Source organism: Cygnus olor, chromosome 7, assembly GCF_009769625.2.
Source record: "Cygnus olor isolate bCygOlo1 chromosome 7, bCygOlo1.pri.v2, whole genome shotgun sequence".
Classification (NCBI taxonomy): domain Eukaryota; kingdom Metazoa; phylum Chordata; class Aves; order Anseriformes; family Anatidae; genus Cygnus; species Cygnus olor.
In genome coordinates this window covers 857,498-875,551 of record NC_049175.1, presented here as the reverse complement: position 1 = coordinate 875,551, position 18,054 = coordinate 857,498, and the positions used below count along the sequence as shown (strand labels likewise).

Genomic DNA, 18,054 nt, shown 5'->3' with positions numbered 1-18,054 from the left:
GGCAGTGGAGGAGGGCAAATGAGTGTACTTCAATAGATAAGAATGCTGGCCTCTTAATACTCAAAACTATGAGAATTTTCTTATTTAAGGAATGAGTCACACCACATTGACACAAGTTATTTGCTCATCTCAATTGTTCAGCTGCTATTATGTCTGATTTTGAGTATGGATATCTTTCAATGTCTATTTTTAGGGAAAACAAAACAAAACAAAACAAAACATAACATCCACTTATGTATAGGAAGTGATTTATGAGCTAATGGTCTATGGAGCCTGATTTGAGCTTCCAGAAGTGACCTCTGATTTCAAGAACTACCGACATTTGCTAACATAATTAATGCAATATGTCTGGCAAGCATAGATGGAGATGAGACAAGGGAGCACTATAAAATATACTTCAAATCAGCATTCTGCCTCCAAGTTTGTAACGAGACTCTCCTTAAAGTTAAGTCCATGGAGTCGAAGTCATGTGTCTCCTGGGAATCTTCAGCAATCCCAGGAGATTACATCAGGGTTAGCTAAAGAATTCTCTTGCATTATTTACCAGTGACTCATTTGTAACTGTCTGCCACTCCTCTTCCTTGACTAAATATTGGCAAATGTTGTTGCTGCAAAAACAACAGTCAGCTCTACATCACAGCTTTCTCAGATACTGGCACAATGGCTGTGCCAGAATAAGGCAAAAAGCTTATCTGGAAGCTGTGGAAACCATTTGGGACTTTCTCAAATAATGCCAGTCAGAAAAAGTCGTTCCATCTGATGATGGGGAAATCAGGACTTAGGTCAGGAAACAATAGAGATCTAGCTCAGTCATTTCAGTTGTGCCAGAGGAGCTGCTCTGTTTTCACCTTAGCTGAGAACTGTCTTCTAGCTTGAGGAAAAGAGCAAGGGCAGGTGGTGGTCCTGTGAAGCCCCTTGGGGTTCTCATCTCTGAGGGGAGTTTTGGATGCTGGTGATATTGTGTTCCTGCTTTCTTCAGCAGATTGACGAAGGAGGAAGGACCCCTCATGCATATTACATCTGTGCTGTGACATGCGGTTGTTTATAATTTCCATGCTTGTACCTTCTCCTCCACCTGCACTGCAGAAATGTGAAATCCTCTGTAACCTGATGCTGGAGTTTAATCAAAAAGTGGTGCCTTGGTATATAACAGCAAATGGTCCACATTTCCTACTTTTATGAGTCAATCTGTTTTTCAAAAACAAGCAGAATATTTTAGACGCTTTCTTCCTTAGAAACCAACGATGCAAAATTATCTCTTCATTGATCTGGCACTTAGCAGCTTTCCCAAGTAAGACATTACAAGATCTTTAATGGCTGTGCTTTTGAGGCTTAGTAGTAGACTGGCTCCTTCTGTTTGTTTTCAAGGTAACCTTTCATGTTTGTTGCATTCTAAGAACACTTTGAATATGTGCCAAAACCACCAAAGACGTTCATCCTGCCATATCTAACTTCAAAGGCTATTTCAGTCATTCTCTTCTGAGCAAGTGAGGTTGTTTTAAGAGGATAATTTGTCAAAGTGTCTTTCTTCTCTCTGCACTGCTAGTTAGTCAATGCATACCCAGTATTGTGCAACACAGCACGGAGGTGCCCTGCTTGGTCTGGGCAATTTAGTGCGGGTACTGGAAGCACTACAGTCGGACAATCGTCTGTGGCTTCACCTAGGCTGAAATTCTTAGCTTCACATTTGGCTTGGTCATGCTGAATAAAGTGTCAACAGAGTGAAATGCTGCCTGGCCAACAGGAGGAAAAACCACCTTACTCTTTGATGCATTATTTTGATGCATTATTCTGGCAATGTCTGGATTCTGGTGATAGGTCTTCAAAGAGGAACCAGTGATGTGGAAATCTGTCACATCCTTCCTGCTGCACTCAGGCCTAGAAAACAAGCTTTTCTTCTCAGACAAAAGTTGTTTGCATATGAAGAAAAAAGATTCTTAAGATACAGCAGGGGTGTTGCTGGGTACTATGTAGAGCTAGTTTATGGAAACTAGATTTATGGAAAAATTATTGGGTACTGTGAAAATTCTGAAAAATAGGCAGAATGAGATATTTGAAGACTGAGTTAGAGACTGCTGGCTGGCTACAGATGCAAAAGTTATTGTGGTACAGCATGTGAAGGTGAAATACAAATCTTTGCAATATTATAACCACTCAAATTTGTCTTCTGTTTCCTTAGGCTTTGCTGTGGATGATCTTTACATCACAAATATTGGCATACAAAGTTCAAGTGTATGAGTAGTTTGCAGATGTATATATTCCTTCTCTTCTCTCCCCTCTCCCATCCTCCTGTAAGGTCATGGGCTTTTCTTTGAGATTCAAGGGATTTTTTCTTTTTCTTTTTTCTTTTTTCTTTTTTTCTTTTCTTTGTTTTGTTTTGTGTAAGGAAACACCTGAGTCACAGTTTACTTTTTTTCTCTGTAACCATGAGGGCTACATTTTTTCTTGTGAATCAAAACTTAAATCCCCTGAGTCTGGGAGCAGAGGCTTTAAGCAAAACACCAATTATCACAACAGTTATAAGTTCCTGTATCTTCTCTTATCCCACTTTAGGACGAATTATTTTTAAGTAAACACACTGTCGAATATCATTGGTGGTTCCTTTCTTGCTAGAAACTGAAATAAAACTATTTAGCTTGTTTGATCTACTGGATTCTTGTTGACTATGCTGCTAGTTTTAAACCAAGTGTTATCTGTAAATATGAGAGTTGCTGAGGCAAAGAAGACAAAAACTTTGCAAGGCCAAGCCTCATATCTTTGCATCCAGTGAATGGTAAGTGAAACAGGGAGCTAACTTTAAAGTTACTTTCTGTACTTGACACAACAGCCCCAGCTGAGAAAACAAGATTGCATGGCACTACTATGCCATGATCTTTCCCAGTTTTGTAATAAATGTTTAGCTACTTGGTGACACGAGGATAAAGTTCTCTTAGGAAGCACTCCATGATTTTATTTGTTAGTGTTAAGGAAGCCAAAGCACCTTCTGGACTCTTTGCACACAGATAATTGAAAAAAATCTTCTTGCTGCAAATCATCTTCTGATATCAACACTTACCTGTTCTGTAAGCATGCAGGCTTGCATCGTAGCCATTTATCTCAAAGCTGTCATTATCCTTTTTCTAATTCCACTGAGATCAATGTCAGATGAAAAGAAGAACTGAAGGTAGCTTTCACAGTGGGAAATTGTTATGATTCTTGGTATTTACAAACAGCCATTAAGCAGTGTACTAAAAGCTTTAGTCCTACATGGGAACGAACACTCATGAAATCTAATTCCTTATTCCTTTTGGCTTATACAGCTTTTAGCTTGTTGCTTGATTTTGAAAAAATATTGTCAATGGCTAACTCAGAGCATCAGAACATTTTTATATGAACATCTGTCTTCACAACCAATATGACATTTTTTAATATGTTAACTGCCCCTACCAATTCCAAATGGAAGCTCACCTCCATGCACATTCCTTTGTGTCAGAATTACCTGTTCAAATTAGTCTAAATGCCTGAAGACTTTACGTTTTCATACACCACTAAGCTTATTTTCCTTGCAGACATACAAGCAACCATCTAGGTACAGAATACATGACATCGCAGTGTTGTTCACCTGGCTTGGTAGTGCAGCTTTTGCAGCAAATTCAATTAAAGCATCAACTTTATGCTGCCCTGGTGATAATAAATTCTTCACATAATAGAAGCTTTGCTTTGATGGTTTTCATGTGTCATTTTAATTAATCAGTATAAGTGCTAAAGAAGCAATTATGTGGTCTAGGCCATAGATAATACAGTGCTATCTTCTGCTAAGTACTATGCAAGAAAGAATAGCAGTGCTTATCAGATTCACACATAAAGTAATGTGGCTTCCCCAAGTTTAAGGTTTTCAGCTTTTTTTATTTATTTTCATTGGTTCCAGGAATGAGTCACAAAATGAAGCAAAACTACTAAAAGCGTGAAAATAATGCAAAAGGTTCATGCTTTGGTTGTCTAATTGCAATCAACAGAGGACGTGTTTTTGCAGCTATGCTTAGTGAATAGTCTTCCACAGTACCTTGAAATGAGAGTCACAACTAAAACCAAGGGCCTACACAAAATGTAGCCCTTTGCTTCCATAATAGATTTGAGAAATGCAGGAAACAAACTTTCTGGCTTTGGCAGGACGCACAGGGCTTGCACTGTCAGTGCACCTATGTTTTAGAAGCAAAGCTGGTACCGCGGGCATTCCTCCCCGGGGCAGTGATTCATCTCCGTTGGCCACTTGTTGCAATCAATTTGGTGACCGGTTTCGAGGCCACACGAAGCTGACAGTGTTGGCTGCTTGCTTCTTAAAGGTTTCACTCAAGCTCAAATACTATCTAATCAGCCATGCAGACATTTGTTGATTTATATTTACTCACTCAGTCTGTTCTCAGAGCTTGAATCTTTTAACAGATACTAATGCTTGCTCATAGGACTGTATTTGATGAGGCAGAAAGCTGTGCATCCGGCGTGGCCAAGGTCACACCATGGAGTCACATCTGTGGGAAAGTGCAGAGCTGCTAGGCTCAGAGCTGCTGGTGCCCAGACCAAGCACTGCTGCCACGGTCTGCTCCTTCTGCAACCCCAGGAGCTAAGGCGCAGCAAAGAGCTAGAGGAAAATCGTGGCACTGCAAATACATGAAACACAAACTGTGGCAGAAGTGGGAATCTGCACTAGCTGAGGTGTAACTGAGTGAGTCGTATGTTGTGAGCAATGAGACTTGACAGGTCTAAGTGAGGGAAGCCCCAGAGGCACTCTTCACAGACAGAGCACTGTTCAGTTCATTCTCAGCCTCCTGCTAGAGCCGCAGCCCAGACTCAGAACTATGACTTGCAAATGTTTGGAAAACATAAACTGCATAGGAAGTTCATACTTGTATATTTTGTAGTGTCTTGACTATCCTGAGTGAGAGTTATCCTTGCAGGCATTCAATCTCACTGAAGTGTATTTCTAATTCATGACAATCTGGACTTTAGGGTGAGAAAGCTGCCAGATTCTACCTCTGGCATGTGTACCTGGTGCCTGTGAGATGCAAGGGGAGCTGCTGGCACTGAGGAGGGCAGGGCTGAACGTTTGGGATTGATCCTGTAAAAGATGCTTTAGCTCTGATGTTTTATTCATTAGGAGAACATAATCTAGATAAACAAGACTTGCAGAGGTGGTTTTTTTTTTTTTTTTTTTTTTTTTAATGGGAGACTCTTTAGCAGGTATTTTATTTTGAATAAAATAGGTATTTATAAAAAATGGTGTGCAATATAAATACCATTTCTGAATTTGGCTCCAGGTGAGGGAGGACGTGCAGAGGAGGTGGAAAAAGATGCACAATGAGGAAGCTGACCTTAACTTACTCCCTTGCTGGGTACACATTCCTTTACATGAGAGAAGTAATAGATTTTTTTAAACATTGAACTTAAACCATCCTAAATATCACCAGTGAGTTAGAATAAATATGTTTAGCCATTTCTTTCTGAGTAACAAGTGTCACGGTGTTTGGTTCCCCAACACCCTACCCTGCCGTTAAAGCAATCACAGGCTAATCTATTCTGCACTACACCTACCTGAGGTCTGTCTGTTCTGAGTAGTCAAGCAAGTCCTACAGCTTAGTTTCATTACTCTCCTGTCACCGAAACAGAGAAATAACCTTGCTGGTGTAGTCTTGTTCAGTGATGAAATTGCTCTTGAGTTTCATTAAAGAATCAATCTTTTCTCCTGCACTGGCATGTTTTATGTCTCTTACCCTTATATGTTGTTAGTCTCTGCTGCTTAGGAAGACTCTGCTTATTGAGGAATCAAATCTATCCAGCAAAGCAAAATCAAGTAATTTCCCCCCCCTTTTAAAATATTTTTCTAGCTAAAGAATATTCTAAGCAGCATTCTAAATTATTCAAAACTCTGTAGCCTGTGGAATTTTCAATCTGTGGGAAACAGCTGAAAAATAAAAAACACATGCTTCACTGGCTCTGCATACAACAGCCTGCATTTTAAACCACAGCATTGCATTCACTGTAGCCTCTGTCAGTATAGTTTGGTGTTGACATCTGCATTATGATGAGGGCAATTATTCAAAGCCAAATTACTATTCGGAGTGGTAGTGTGAAACAATGAAAATGAGATTGCTAGAGGGGAATATGTATGCAACAGTTTGTATAGTTATGAAGGGAAATCAGGTTCATTTGCTGAGGCATTTAGCAGAGTTTAACCCCTTTACAACTGCTAAAATAAGATTGTGACATGTTTTATGCCAAAACACAAGTGTATTCTATTTGCTTTTTTAACTGACATAGCTATATTGTTTATGGACCTATTGTGAAAATGTTCTATAGTGTGGTAAACACTTGTTTCAGACATAAGTCTACACCTTCTTGAAACAGTGGGAATAACTTGCATCAAAAGTCAAATATGACCAAAAAAAACCACCATTTTTCCTGTTAGTGAGCTGTGAACACACTGGTTTTATTTTCTTTGCGGCTTATGTAAAAACTTCTCTTTCAATTAATAAATGTTAATCTTTGGCGAACTCTGTCTGTGCATTGTAAATATTCTGCCACTATGCTATATCAGTTATATTCATAGCTTGGAATATTAAATTCTGTCCCCCAAACCATTTTCTTCCTTAGCTAATCGATATGGTATGACTCGTAAATACTGCAGTCCAATATCAGAAGTCAGTTTCCACCAGTCCATACCTGCTATAGATGCAGGGTCCCCTCCAACTACCCAACTCTTTAGAGTTCCAAACTAAACTTTTCAGAAGTCATACTCTTGTGCCCTACCTCCTGGAGCTTCAGGAAAAGAAAAGAAACATCCATAGATGATAGATTCCTTCTGACACATAAAAATTATCTACACTTATCTCATAGAAGTCATTAATTAAAGAGCTTGTCTGTAACTCTTGGTCAGAAGTCCAGCTTTGTGTATCACATCCTGCCTATGAAGGATGCTATTTGGAGCACATCAGTGTTCCACAGGTCATTGGCAGAGAAAAGTTTGCATCCATTCTTGAAGGGTTTGTGTCAGATTGTAGTGGTAGCCTAATTTGCTGCCTCTCAGTGCTCCCTCCTTCTTCTTGTATTGTCTGTCCAGTTATTTTACAAAGTGGCTTCGGTACCTCAGGTGTCTTCCCCTAGTAACCTGCTGTCTGGGAGGAATGACAGGGTCCATTTCAACCATTTCATCGCTTTACTTCTTGAACTGTCGGTCAGACGAAACACTGGTGTGTTGACACATTTGACTTGTATCCAAAATGAGCAATAGACACTTTCTGTTCTCCTTGAAGGCTGTTTGCAGACCTGCAGTTTAGCTTCACTTACCCTGTCTTTTAACTGGGGGCAATAGCAGCTTGTATGCATGACTACAGCAGCTCACAAAATTCCATGCTGACCAAGGAGATGATTCTAAGGAAACAATAACTGAAAATTCTGGAATAAAATGAACAATAAAAATAACAATAAACTGGAAATTAGAATTTAAGACCTGAGATAAATTGACTAATGCTTTTAAGTCAGACTTAACTAATGTTGTTTTTTTTGATTTGATGAGTCTTTATTTAAATGAACAAAAAATGCTGAACTGACTTGTCTCTTTTCCAGCAAGTTGATGTTTTTATCAATGTCAGTTCACGACTGAGGAATTAAATTAGTTGTTATGATTCTCTGATTACTTGAGGAATGATCATGATATGAAGATACTTTTTGTTTGCTTGTTTGTTTTATGAAAGCAAAGACTGAAGAACCAGGTTTATTTTTTCTTCCAGGTTTATCTTTTCTTCATGGCATCACCGTACCTTTTCTTCTAATGGAATCCTGCACTTACAGGAAGGAAATCTATTGACTAATATATTTGCACAACATGCTTTTTTGTGTAAAGGTAGAAATACTTATTGAGTGCATAGTGAAATGGTGCAACTGTAAAAACTATTTTTAAAGATGGACAAACACAGAAGCAGGAGAGAGATACACAAATCAGTGTAGGTTCCTTGCTGAAGAGAGTAGGAATACATCCAAAGAGTACAGAAAATTCATCCCTGCCCTTTGCAGTGTGTGTAGCTACTCAATACTGTGATTTTATGACACGACTCAAATATCGCAAGTAACTGTCACAGCAACTTTGGTATTGACCGACAAGCATTTCTGTCAGAAGATGGATTCTAAAATTGTTCTCTTTAATATTCAGTGACACAACCTTAGACTTGTGGTTATTCTGAAGGAAATGTATTTTTTAAAGCTTGAATAATACTGTGTAATGTACTGTATGAATTTTATCACAGTTTCCTTCAGGGAGCATTTGGTGGCTCCATCCAAAATGTATGGGACAATGGAAGTCTTCATCATAGAGTCAGAGGATAACTCAGGCTGGAAGTGAACTCAGCAGGTCTCTTTTGGGGGAAAAAAGTTTCACTGCTATCCAGTCGGAACCTCCCATTGCCATTTTCACCTGTTGTCACTTGCCCTGCTGCCATGCACAGCAGCCAGCAGCCTGGCTCTGGCTTCGCAGTAACTGTCCCACAGGTTCTGCGGGGCTAACGGGTCATGTGCATCTTGTTGAGAAAATGAACTCGCTGTTACCCTTTGTTTAATTTGTAACTGAATGCTTTAGAATATTTTTTTATGCATTAGGTTGTCTTCGCATTGTCATCCAGAATTTACCCTTTCAAGAGAAAAAAAAAAAATCTACTTACTTACCCTGAACATCTGAACCACCAATTTTTGCAAACAATATCAACACTATAAATAATTTTAAAGATCACTGAAAACTTTCTACCTTCTCCCTTAATTTCTGATTCAATGCTGATTTCCCTAGCCCAGTATCATCTGCTTTCAAAATACGGTGCGTCATGTACTTGTGGCAGAAGGGACCACAAAGGAAGGGGTGATCTGGCCTTAGTTTAGAATGTAACTGGGCTGCCATCAAGATCAATAGTAACAGAAACTGGGGGATTGCGTGCAGTGCTCACGTAATTGTCTGACAGTATGTAGCAAGCCTCAAAATATATAAGACCAGTTCCTAATGGGATGGCTAGTTTGGGAGAAATAGTGAGTTCCGCAGGCATCTGGTTGTTGCGTGTTTGGCGTCTGCAGAATGAGAGGAAGTAAGTGCTCAGGTTTGATCTGAAAAAGGAGAGTTTGCTTCTTTAAGCAACATTGATTTCTGTTTGTATGTCAGGGAAAAAATAATCTTTAAAGTGCTCCTTAATGGAATCGTGAAGTAGGATTTTTTTTTATCTTTGCCATGTTTTTCACATTTTTCTTATAGCTATGTACTCAAAAGAATTATTGGTGTAAATTTCATAAATTAGAGCCTGAAAAAAGCTTCTTGGCTTTACAAATTACGTTTTCCAGTCACGGGTGACACACAGCAGTGTGGACGGGACCCTGACACCGGGGGGCTGCTGGCACCCACGGGTGCTTTCTGGCTGTGCCGTTAACCTCTCCGTTGGAGCTGTTTTGGTACCGTGATGCCACTTGTTCTGTCAGGGTGGCACAGCTTCGTGAACACACCGGCACAAAGCCGGGCACCAAGACCTGACGGCGGGCTCCCCCGACACTCGGCCCGGGGCACGCCGGCGTGAAGCGGCCTGTCGTCACGGCCCGGCCAGGCCCGGCCAGGCCCGGCCCGGCCGCGAGGCGCGGGCGCCGCCCGGTGGAGGGGGACAAGGCCCGGCCGCCAGCAGCACCGCCGCACCGCCGCTTCCCTTCCGCTGCCGGCCGGTTCCTGGGGCTGCCGCTCCCCCTGGCGGCCGCTCCGTGCCCCGCGGTGGCGGCGAGAAGCCTCGAGCCCCCGGTGCGCCCTCAGAACGAGGCTGGCAGCGCCGGGGGCGCTCGGTGAGGGACCGAAGTGTCCTGAAACGTCGCTGCCTCCTGACATCTTCAGTGTTGGAATTAATAACAATTCTTTTTGCTCTCTACTGAATTAAAACCAGGTCATATTCGCGGGACCAAATTTAGTTTTTAAGCTACACAATTCATAGCAATCATAAGCTAGCATCCCCGGAAGGCTGTCCCGTCATTTTGCCAACATGTGTCAGTTTACACATTTGACAACTCACTTGCCTTTGAATGTGTGATTGTTTTCATGCTTCAGGAGGACGTGTGTGTATTTTAGGACTAGAAAGTGACTTTAAAAACAAGAATTGTTCCCAAATTTTTAGAGCAAAGAAAGTAACTAATATCATTTCTCTCCTAAATGTTGTAAAAGTCCCTTCAATGTAGTATTACGGCTGAGTTGAATTGAGTGTCTAAAAAATATTTCCATAGCCTGCCTGGTTTCAGCTGCAGGTTATGATCAACTGCTTTGATTTGCCTTCCCAAGCAATAAAGACAAGAGCTCTTGATACTGTGTGTGTCTTTAAATAAGCCTGTTGTAAATAAAGAATGCAGTTAATATAAGACAGAGGTGTCTTTAGATGCCAGATGATGTAATATTTAGAACCAACCTCACTGTAGTTATTTTAAATGAACTTGATTTGTTCTGGAAAAAAAATATATCCATTTACATCTAGTTTATAATGAAATTAGCAATCACTTGTTCTTAAAGATGATATATAAAATGTGGTGTCTCTCAGCAAATATATTTGATCCCAAGTGTAGGATGGACAGGGGAAATGAACCACCCAAGTCTAGATTCAGTTTATGCTGTGATCCAGTGATCCTCTATAAAACTGGAAACTTAAAATATTTCTGTCTTCAGCAAGTCTTCAGATGATAGAAGGAATGGGAATTTCTACCCCACGTTTTTAAGGAAATCTTCAACAACAAATCAAACATTTGAAGGATGTCATATACAAAAGTACTGGCTGGAATAACTTGGCTGCATTTGCTTCACCTTTGAATAAGGCAGCAGCTATTGTAAAGAAAATCATCCCTACTGTCTCATACAACCATGAAAGCTTATGCTATCCTATAGAATGTAGGTCCATATACAAAATATTTTAGTTCACTCACACATAGATTCAAGTTATTTAGATGGCTTTAGTCCGACAGGAGGGCATTCACAGCCAGATCAAACACCCAAAAAAGAATGCCTAAAACTTATTCTGTGAAGAATCACAATTGTAAAATGACAGCTAAAGTCGTTCCAGAAAAGGAACAAAAGCTGTTAACCATCTAAGGAACTAAAAATATCTTCTTGCTACTTGAATGATGGAACTTGGATTGTTTTACTGTTTTAAATCTGATAGTTTTTCTCCTTTTTCTAAAAGATTATTGGTCAGAATCATTTTTGAGACAAATGGGTTAATTTTGGAATGACAGCTACTTAAAGCTGCTTGCTGCCCAGCAAATTCTAGAGCAACGTGCAGCTGAGGCTGTCAAGGGTACCTGTTCAAGTCAGTGCTTATGTGGCGGGGGCTGCTATTGACATAGCATGGGAATGTGTTTAAAAATCAAGAAGTTAAGCACTCACATCAATTTGCAATGTGTCAGACTTTGCAAGTGTATTTGAAGATGAAGGAGTTGGAACAGTAGTTAAGATTTTTTTTATCGTGTGTCCTGATGTGCTGTAGTAATCCCAAGTACGCACAGTGATCTTCATGGAACAGCTGCAGTTTCAACAGCTGCAGTGATGTTCCGATTTATGTCATTTGGGGATGCTTTTTTTTTTAACTTAGGCTAATGTTTTGTGCCACAACACAAGAGAAAAATTAAGGAAGATTTAGTAAGCAGTGCTTCTTAATGACTGCTGCTGAAGTTATGAATTTATTGGATTTAGAAAATCAGAGCTATGACTAACTGAGACACTTTGCTTTGTTTCTGATACCTGTGCATGTATGTATTTGTAAATCTGTCCATCTGTTTTTCAGGAATTTTACTATGTCACTAAACAGCCATCAGATCCTAAAATTTGTACACCTGTGACTGGCAGTGGTTGGTGGTTGCCAGTGATTTTCAGCTTGTTTCCTGATAGCCTCCTTATGATAATACTGAGCTTTGGAAGGTTTGCATCACAACCAGAGGCCTTCAGCTTGAAACATACTGATGTAATTCGTGTTTATGATGCCAAGACATAGCATTACGTACAAAACACTTTCCAGTTATTCAACGGAGAAATAACATTTCCACTATCCAATGAGGGACATTTGTTTTACTCACTTGCCAGTTGCACATGTAATTCATTGAAAATGTGACCCTGTGGGGTCATGGAAGCATTTCATTTGATTCTAATTCTGTCTGGAATATTGTTTTGTTAAGAGTCACAAAAACATTTGCTCAATACTTTACTGTTACTAGTCTACCATTAGGAGGTTAATACAGAAATCCAGACTGTTGTCTCTCATAGGACCCACATCTTAAAGCCAATTTTTAACAAGGTATTTCAATTTGCAGTTGTGTAATACTATTTCTAAACTTCTCTGTGGTGTCTGTATTTTCATGTAGTCATCTCAGTCACTGAGCACCATCTGTTTCATAATAGAACATGGAACCTGAGCTTAGATGATTTTCAAAATCTCTTCCAGTTTCATTTCGGGATCCCGAAACAGTATAATCAGATTTATCTCCCTCTAAGAGAGGGAGAGAGTCAGTGACATTTATTTTAGCACTTCGTTACTCTTACCATTAGAAAAGTTTTCATAGTACCTTGATTCAGTTTCCCATCCTGCAGTCAGGCTTATTGTTTCTCTGTCTGTCTCCTGTAGATGCAGAGGACAGTTTATTCCCTTCTGTGCAGCAGCCTTTTCCCCTTTGAATAAAATCTCTTGTTTAGATTTTGCTTCTTTAGATAAAACAAGTTAGTTATTTTCAGCCTTTTCTCCTTAACGTGCTGTAGACCATTGATCTTTTTTGTTGTGTTGTCAAGAAGAATGATGCCAGAACAAGGCACAGCTGAGTGTCAGCATAGTCCCTAGGCTTACAGGCTGTACGCAAGTGAATGTGTCAGTACGCTTATGGTTTTTAACTCAATACTGTTGATTTAAATCCAGCTTGTGGTTTGCTGTGCCTTCTGGATCTGCTTTCATACCAGTCATCCCTCATCTGCATCTGTGTGTTTGTTTATTCCTGTTTGTCTTTATTAACTTGCATCTTGCTCATTTCAGCTTCAAACATCTGTAGTGTATCCTACCAGGCAGAAGCAGCCTGTCTGAATGAGTCAATTGGTTGTAGCTATGGAACAGGACACAGGAGTTGAACATACTGCTCTTATGGGTCTGCCCGTATGTGCATGCTTGACTTGCAGGTGTACATCTCATTTTATTGTCCAAGAGGTACTTGTTCCATAAATTGCTTGTATTTTCACTTCTTTGAGTTTCACTTTTTTCACTTGCCAGAAGGTTAAACAACACACCCCTGATTCTGCTCAGATTGTCTTTTTGTATAACTGCACGGGGTGCAATGGATTTGGAAGGGGTATGCCACGTTTAACCCAGATTTGCTCATTAACAAATAGGCATTGTTTAAAGTATGCCATTTACATTTTTTACTTTGGCTTGAGCTGGAGGTATCTAAAACTTCAGATTACAAGTTTGATGAATGCAGAAAGGTTTGATTCTGTTTTTATGGATAAGCTCTGTTCTCATTTGCTTCAAAGCAAGCACTCTGATAAGTGTCAGATGGGAGACGAAAGCTTGGTGACAAAACAGTCGTACTGCTCTGGATTAGTTCAGTTTTCAATATGCACAAAGTTCTCCCACATACACAATTCCTCATGGAAGTGATGTAACATATGCAACAAATAGGTGACTCTGTATCATGTTTCACCATAACTTGGTTTATTTAAAACACATTTTATTTTTAAGTGCTTTGAGTCATTTTTAGTTCCACTTCCATTAAGAAAGCTTCAGCTGTATAAGGCAAAGTGGTCTGTCCATGCAGAATGCATCACTTCCTTTTTTAAGAGCTGACAGGTTAAACTGGCTTCCTATGTCCTGGACACATCAGATACAGCTTTATCCTCATTGCTTAATTGTGTTTCTTTTGTGGAAGTATTGAAGATAAAAGGGAATTGAGTTCTTAGTAGTCATGCTCCAAAGGTTTCTGAGAGTTTGATCTCTTCCGTTTGGCTAGTGCCTGTATCAGAGCTGTTTCGAAATGCCTTTTGGACCCTTGTTCATTCCCATTGCCTGCCACATATCTGAAATGAAGGAAATATATGCTTAAGTAAGAGCAGATTTACGATATCAGGATTTGTCCTGCATGTATGTTAGTAGCTAGCAGATACCCAGTATCTTCCAAAAAGGTCCTCCCTCTAGTGTTTCTGTTGCCATTCTGCAGTGGTGCTTGCCATGCTCCATGCACAGCTCTCAAGGCTGTTTCTATTTCTCCTCCCCAGCGCCACAGCCTGGATCATCTTCTGCTCACCCTCTGGAAAGAGAGAAAGGAAATGCTTCCTGTGGCTTCTGTTATATATATTAAGTATATACATAAATATTATAGCTGCCAAAGCAGAGATGTATGTACACTGTGTTTATTTAAATATTTCATTTTTTTGTTGGGGCAGTTTCTCTAACATAAGATAAAGAACAGATATGATTGCACACACAAGCAGCCATCAGTCAGAGCCTAAAAACCTGAGGCTTGGCTCTGGGAGTGCACTACCCAAAAGTGCACTAAGTCTCCTCTGGTGTGTGCATCTCATCTCTGGTGAGTGCATCTAAACCTCCTCTGGTCTCGAGGCTCTCTCTTTATTCATGATTCCTCCAGAGCCCTACATTTCAGAATAAAAGAGACCTACATGCAAGTTTTGTTTATCACATCTTCATTCTTATTGGTATTCATTAATGATGGGAGCAATCTGAAATTTGTATTGTATGGACTTGACTTGGTTCGTACAAAAAGCCCACAGAGGCCAATGAGAAATATACAGTTCATTACGGTGATAATAATACACAATAACCCTGAAGATATTTTTGTATCTCCACCTGTTGCAAATCTGTTGACTTTCATACTTTGATAAATGTTTAAATTAAAGAAACAGTGAAGTGAGAAATCCATAGCATCATGAAAGATATGATTAAAACATGGTAGATTTTTGTCTAAAACTATGTTACCATTGCTTACTTTGGGCTCAAAGTATTTTCTGCTAACACTGGGCTGTTAGTTGCTGTTTAGAAAACCACAGAAGAATGCCTTCCTCCTCTTCTTGGGCAGTCTCTAATTGCACGGTCTCTCACAGGAGATCTCCAATCTGTTCTCTGGAATCAATGCGATTTTAACTCTTTGCACAAACCTTAAACAGCAGTATACAAATAGCACGCTTTCACCGAATAACTGTACCGCAAACACTGTTGACCTCTGCTCATAAACTTCTGTTTGTAGATCCCAACCACAAAATGTACTGCAAAAGTGTTCATGACCCAGTATTGTTGCTAATCATTCTGTGTTTTAAGTGGTGCTTGCTGTCCCTGTACAAGACTGGGATGTTGGCATGTTACTCACAGGACATTCACATGGCTGTCAACTCTCCTTCCACCAGAGAAATCTTACCAAGGCAGATATGTGGGAGAAGGGAAATGCTGTCCCACTCTCTTTATAGATGGGAACTTGAAGTATAAAGACATTGTAATTAACAATAACAGAACTGGAAATAGTTCAGATGTTACATGCTTCAGGCTTGAGTCTAAAGGACAAGATTTCATTGAGATTCCTGTTCCCATTGTTCCATCACAAATAAGCAAACTTCATGTACCCAAACTAAAATAAGCTACAAGATGTAGCATGCTTCTCAGAAGGCCAGTGGGTTTACTGGATGAAGGGAGTTTAGCTGATGCATTTTCTGATAATTTTTTAAAAGATTGCTGTGTTGTTTGTACCTGAGCAACTCTGAATTCACACACACAGTTACATTGCTATGAAATGAAAGTAGTCAGTCTAACATTGAGCTGAGTTTATCTACCTCATCTCTATTTTATCAAAAAGAAAAAATAAAGGAAAAATGTTTTTCCTCTCTTCAGAGGTTTTTTACATTCTTTGATGTCTATAACCTGAAAAAAAAAAGCATATAAAAAAAAAAAAGCACATGACCAAAATATTACTGTGAGTACTTTTTTAAAAAGAGTCCATTCTTTCCCAGATATTGCTCATTTGCAGTCAGAACACAGTTTTCAGGTCACAATTATCTTGATCAAGACTTTTCCAAAATGTTTCTGAAATCTGGAGACATTCATCATTAAGCAGCTACCATCTGAGATGAAAAGGTTTCTGTGAGAGCCCCAAAGGCTTGCACATATGTATTTGAGATTTTCTTATCTATAATAAGCAAGTAAATGTTAGTATCATCTGATCTGCAACAATCATTTAAATGTTGCTAACAGTCCTGTAATGTGACTCCAGTAATACTCAAATTCTGCATTTCTGGGAGAAGATGAATAAGTACTTAGTGCCCAAACCAAAAATATTTGCGTATTAACTTTTTAAAAAGTAGGTCAAAAATGGCAAACCAAATTGCTGGCCTGTGATCTTTTGACCTATAACTACAGGAGTCTTACTGGCCTACTGTGTCGTTCTTTTAGGATAGATAGGATTGCTGATTTCAGAAATTAGCCTGCTAATTAGATTCATGATGGCCACTTTGGCATGGGAAGTCATTTTTAATAGTGTTAAATGCTTGGCAGGATATTGTTATAATATGTACAGGCCTTTTGCTTTAAGATTTCCAAGTATCACAGGTGGCACATTCATGTATGGTGCTGTGATACAAACTCTTACCTGGAAATTTGCTACAAACACTGCTTATAGCAGTGGCTCCTGTCTGTCCATTTGTTGTAGCTTCTTTAAAAGAAACAAAACTACAGCATACAAAGCATGCTCTTTCAGATGTTGGAGTGATGCTAGGATCTCACAGAGTTCCCTTAACCACCCAGAAAAGAAGACCTTGAGAACAGTTGCTGTCTTTAATGTCTACCTAAACAACAAAACATATCTTCAACAAGGATTTACTTCATGTTTATAATTGTGACATTTTGTCCAGTATTGGAAATTCAGTTGGCTTTAAGTAGAGCTTTGTTCCTAGCACTCTTCTATGAATTTGAGTCTGGATAAACTTTTCCTGAAAAAAGAAAGTGAACTGAAGTATGAGTAAAGCTTGTTGTTGAGGTATGATTTCCGCTACCTAAGATTTTGCTTAAAAGTGCTTGAGACCAATGCCAAATGTATTTCTTTTATAAAAATAATATCCACAAAGTATTGAGAAAAACTGACATGATCACTTCCTTTATAACACCTTTCTCTGATATTGCTGTAGTGCTTTGGCAAAGGGAGCATACTGTGTTCTTACACCTGCACTCACACCTCAGTCAAGATAGGATAAGGAGCACACTTGTGAAACCTGATTTCCCACCTCCCCTGCTGAGTGGTTGGAAGCTTATTGCAGAGCAGTCAGGGAGCATACTGCTTCCTTGAGGTGAAACCAAAGCAAGACATCTAAACAAGACATTTTGCTTTGAGAGTTTGCCTCGTGTGCCGCAATTACTTGGAATGTCTAGTCCACAGGAATGCAGGAGAACCACATAGAAAAGAGATCACACCACCACAGATAGTGGATCATATTTTTCGGCCTATGCTGCTTAACTTACTCATTTACAGATTGTCTTTTAGTACTGTAGCTCAGAGTTCAAGGCAGTCAATTTTTGTGTGAAATGCTTTAGTAAAGAGGAAAATCAGAGATCTACCTAGAGAAGCAGTGATTAGGGTTAGAACTTACTGTCCTGGTTTCAGTTAGGACAGAGTTAATTTTCCTCCTAGTAGCTGGCAGGGTGCTATGTTTTGGATTAGAATGAGAAGAGCGCTGATAACATGCTGATGTTTTAATTGTTGTAGAGCGGTGCTTACACCAAGCCAAGGACTTTTTAGCCTCTCTCTGTCCTGCTAGCGAGCAGGCTAGGGATGCAGCAGGAACTGGGAGGGGACAGACCCAGGACAGCTGACCCAAACTGGCCAAAGGGGTATTCCATACCATCTGACGTCATGCTGAACAATATATAGGGGGGGCTAGCTGGGGTGGAGGGGGGGGCCGGCTGCTCGGGGATAGGCTGGGCATCGGTCACCGGGTGGTGACCAATTGCATTGTGCATCACTTATTTCGTACACATTATTACTATTAATACTATTATTATT

The 18,054-nt window shown here is 39.7% G+C and overlaps 1 long non-coding RNA gene across 1 annotated transcript in view; it reads left to right on the top strand.

Annotated features, from left to right (window-relative positions):
• LOC121073531 overlaps nt 1-18,054 on the top strand; it is a 76,905-nt gene that overhangs the window by 28,930 nt on the left and 29,921 nt on the right. The window lies entirely within an intron of this gene.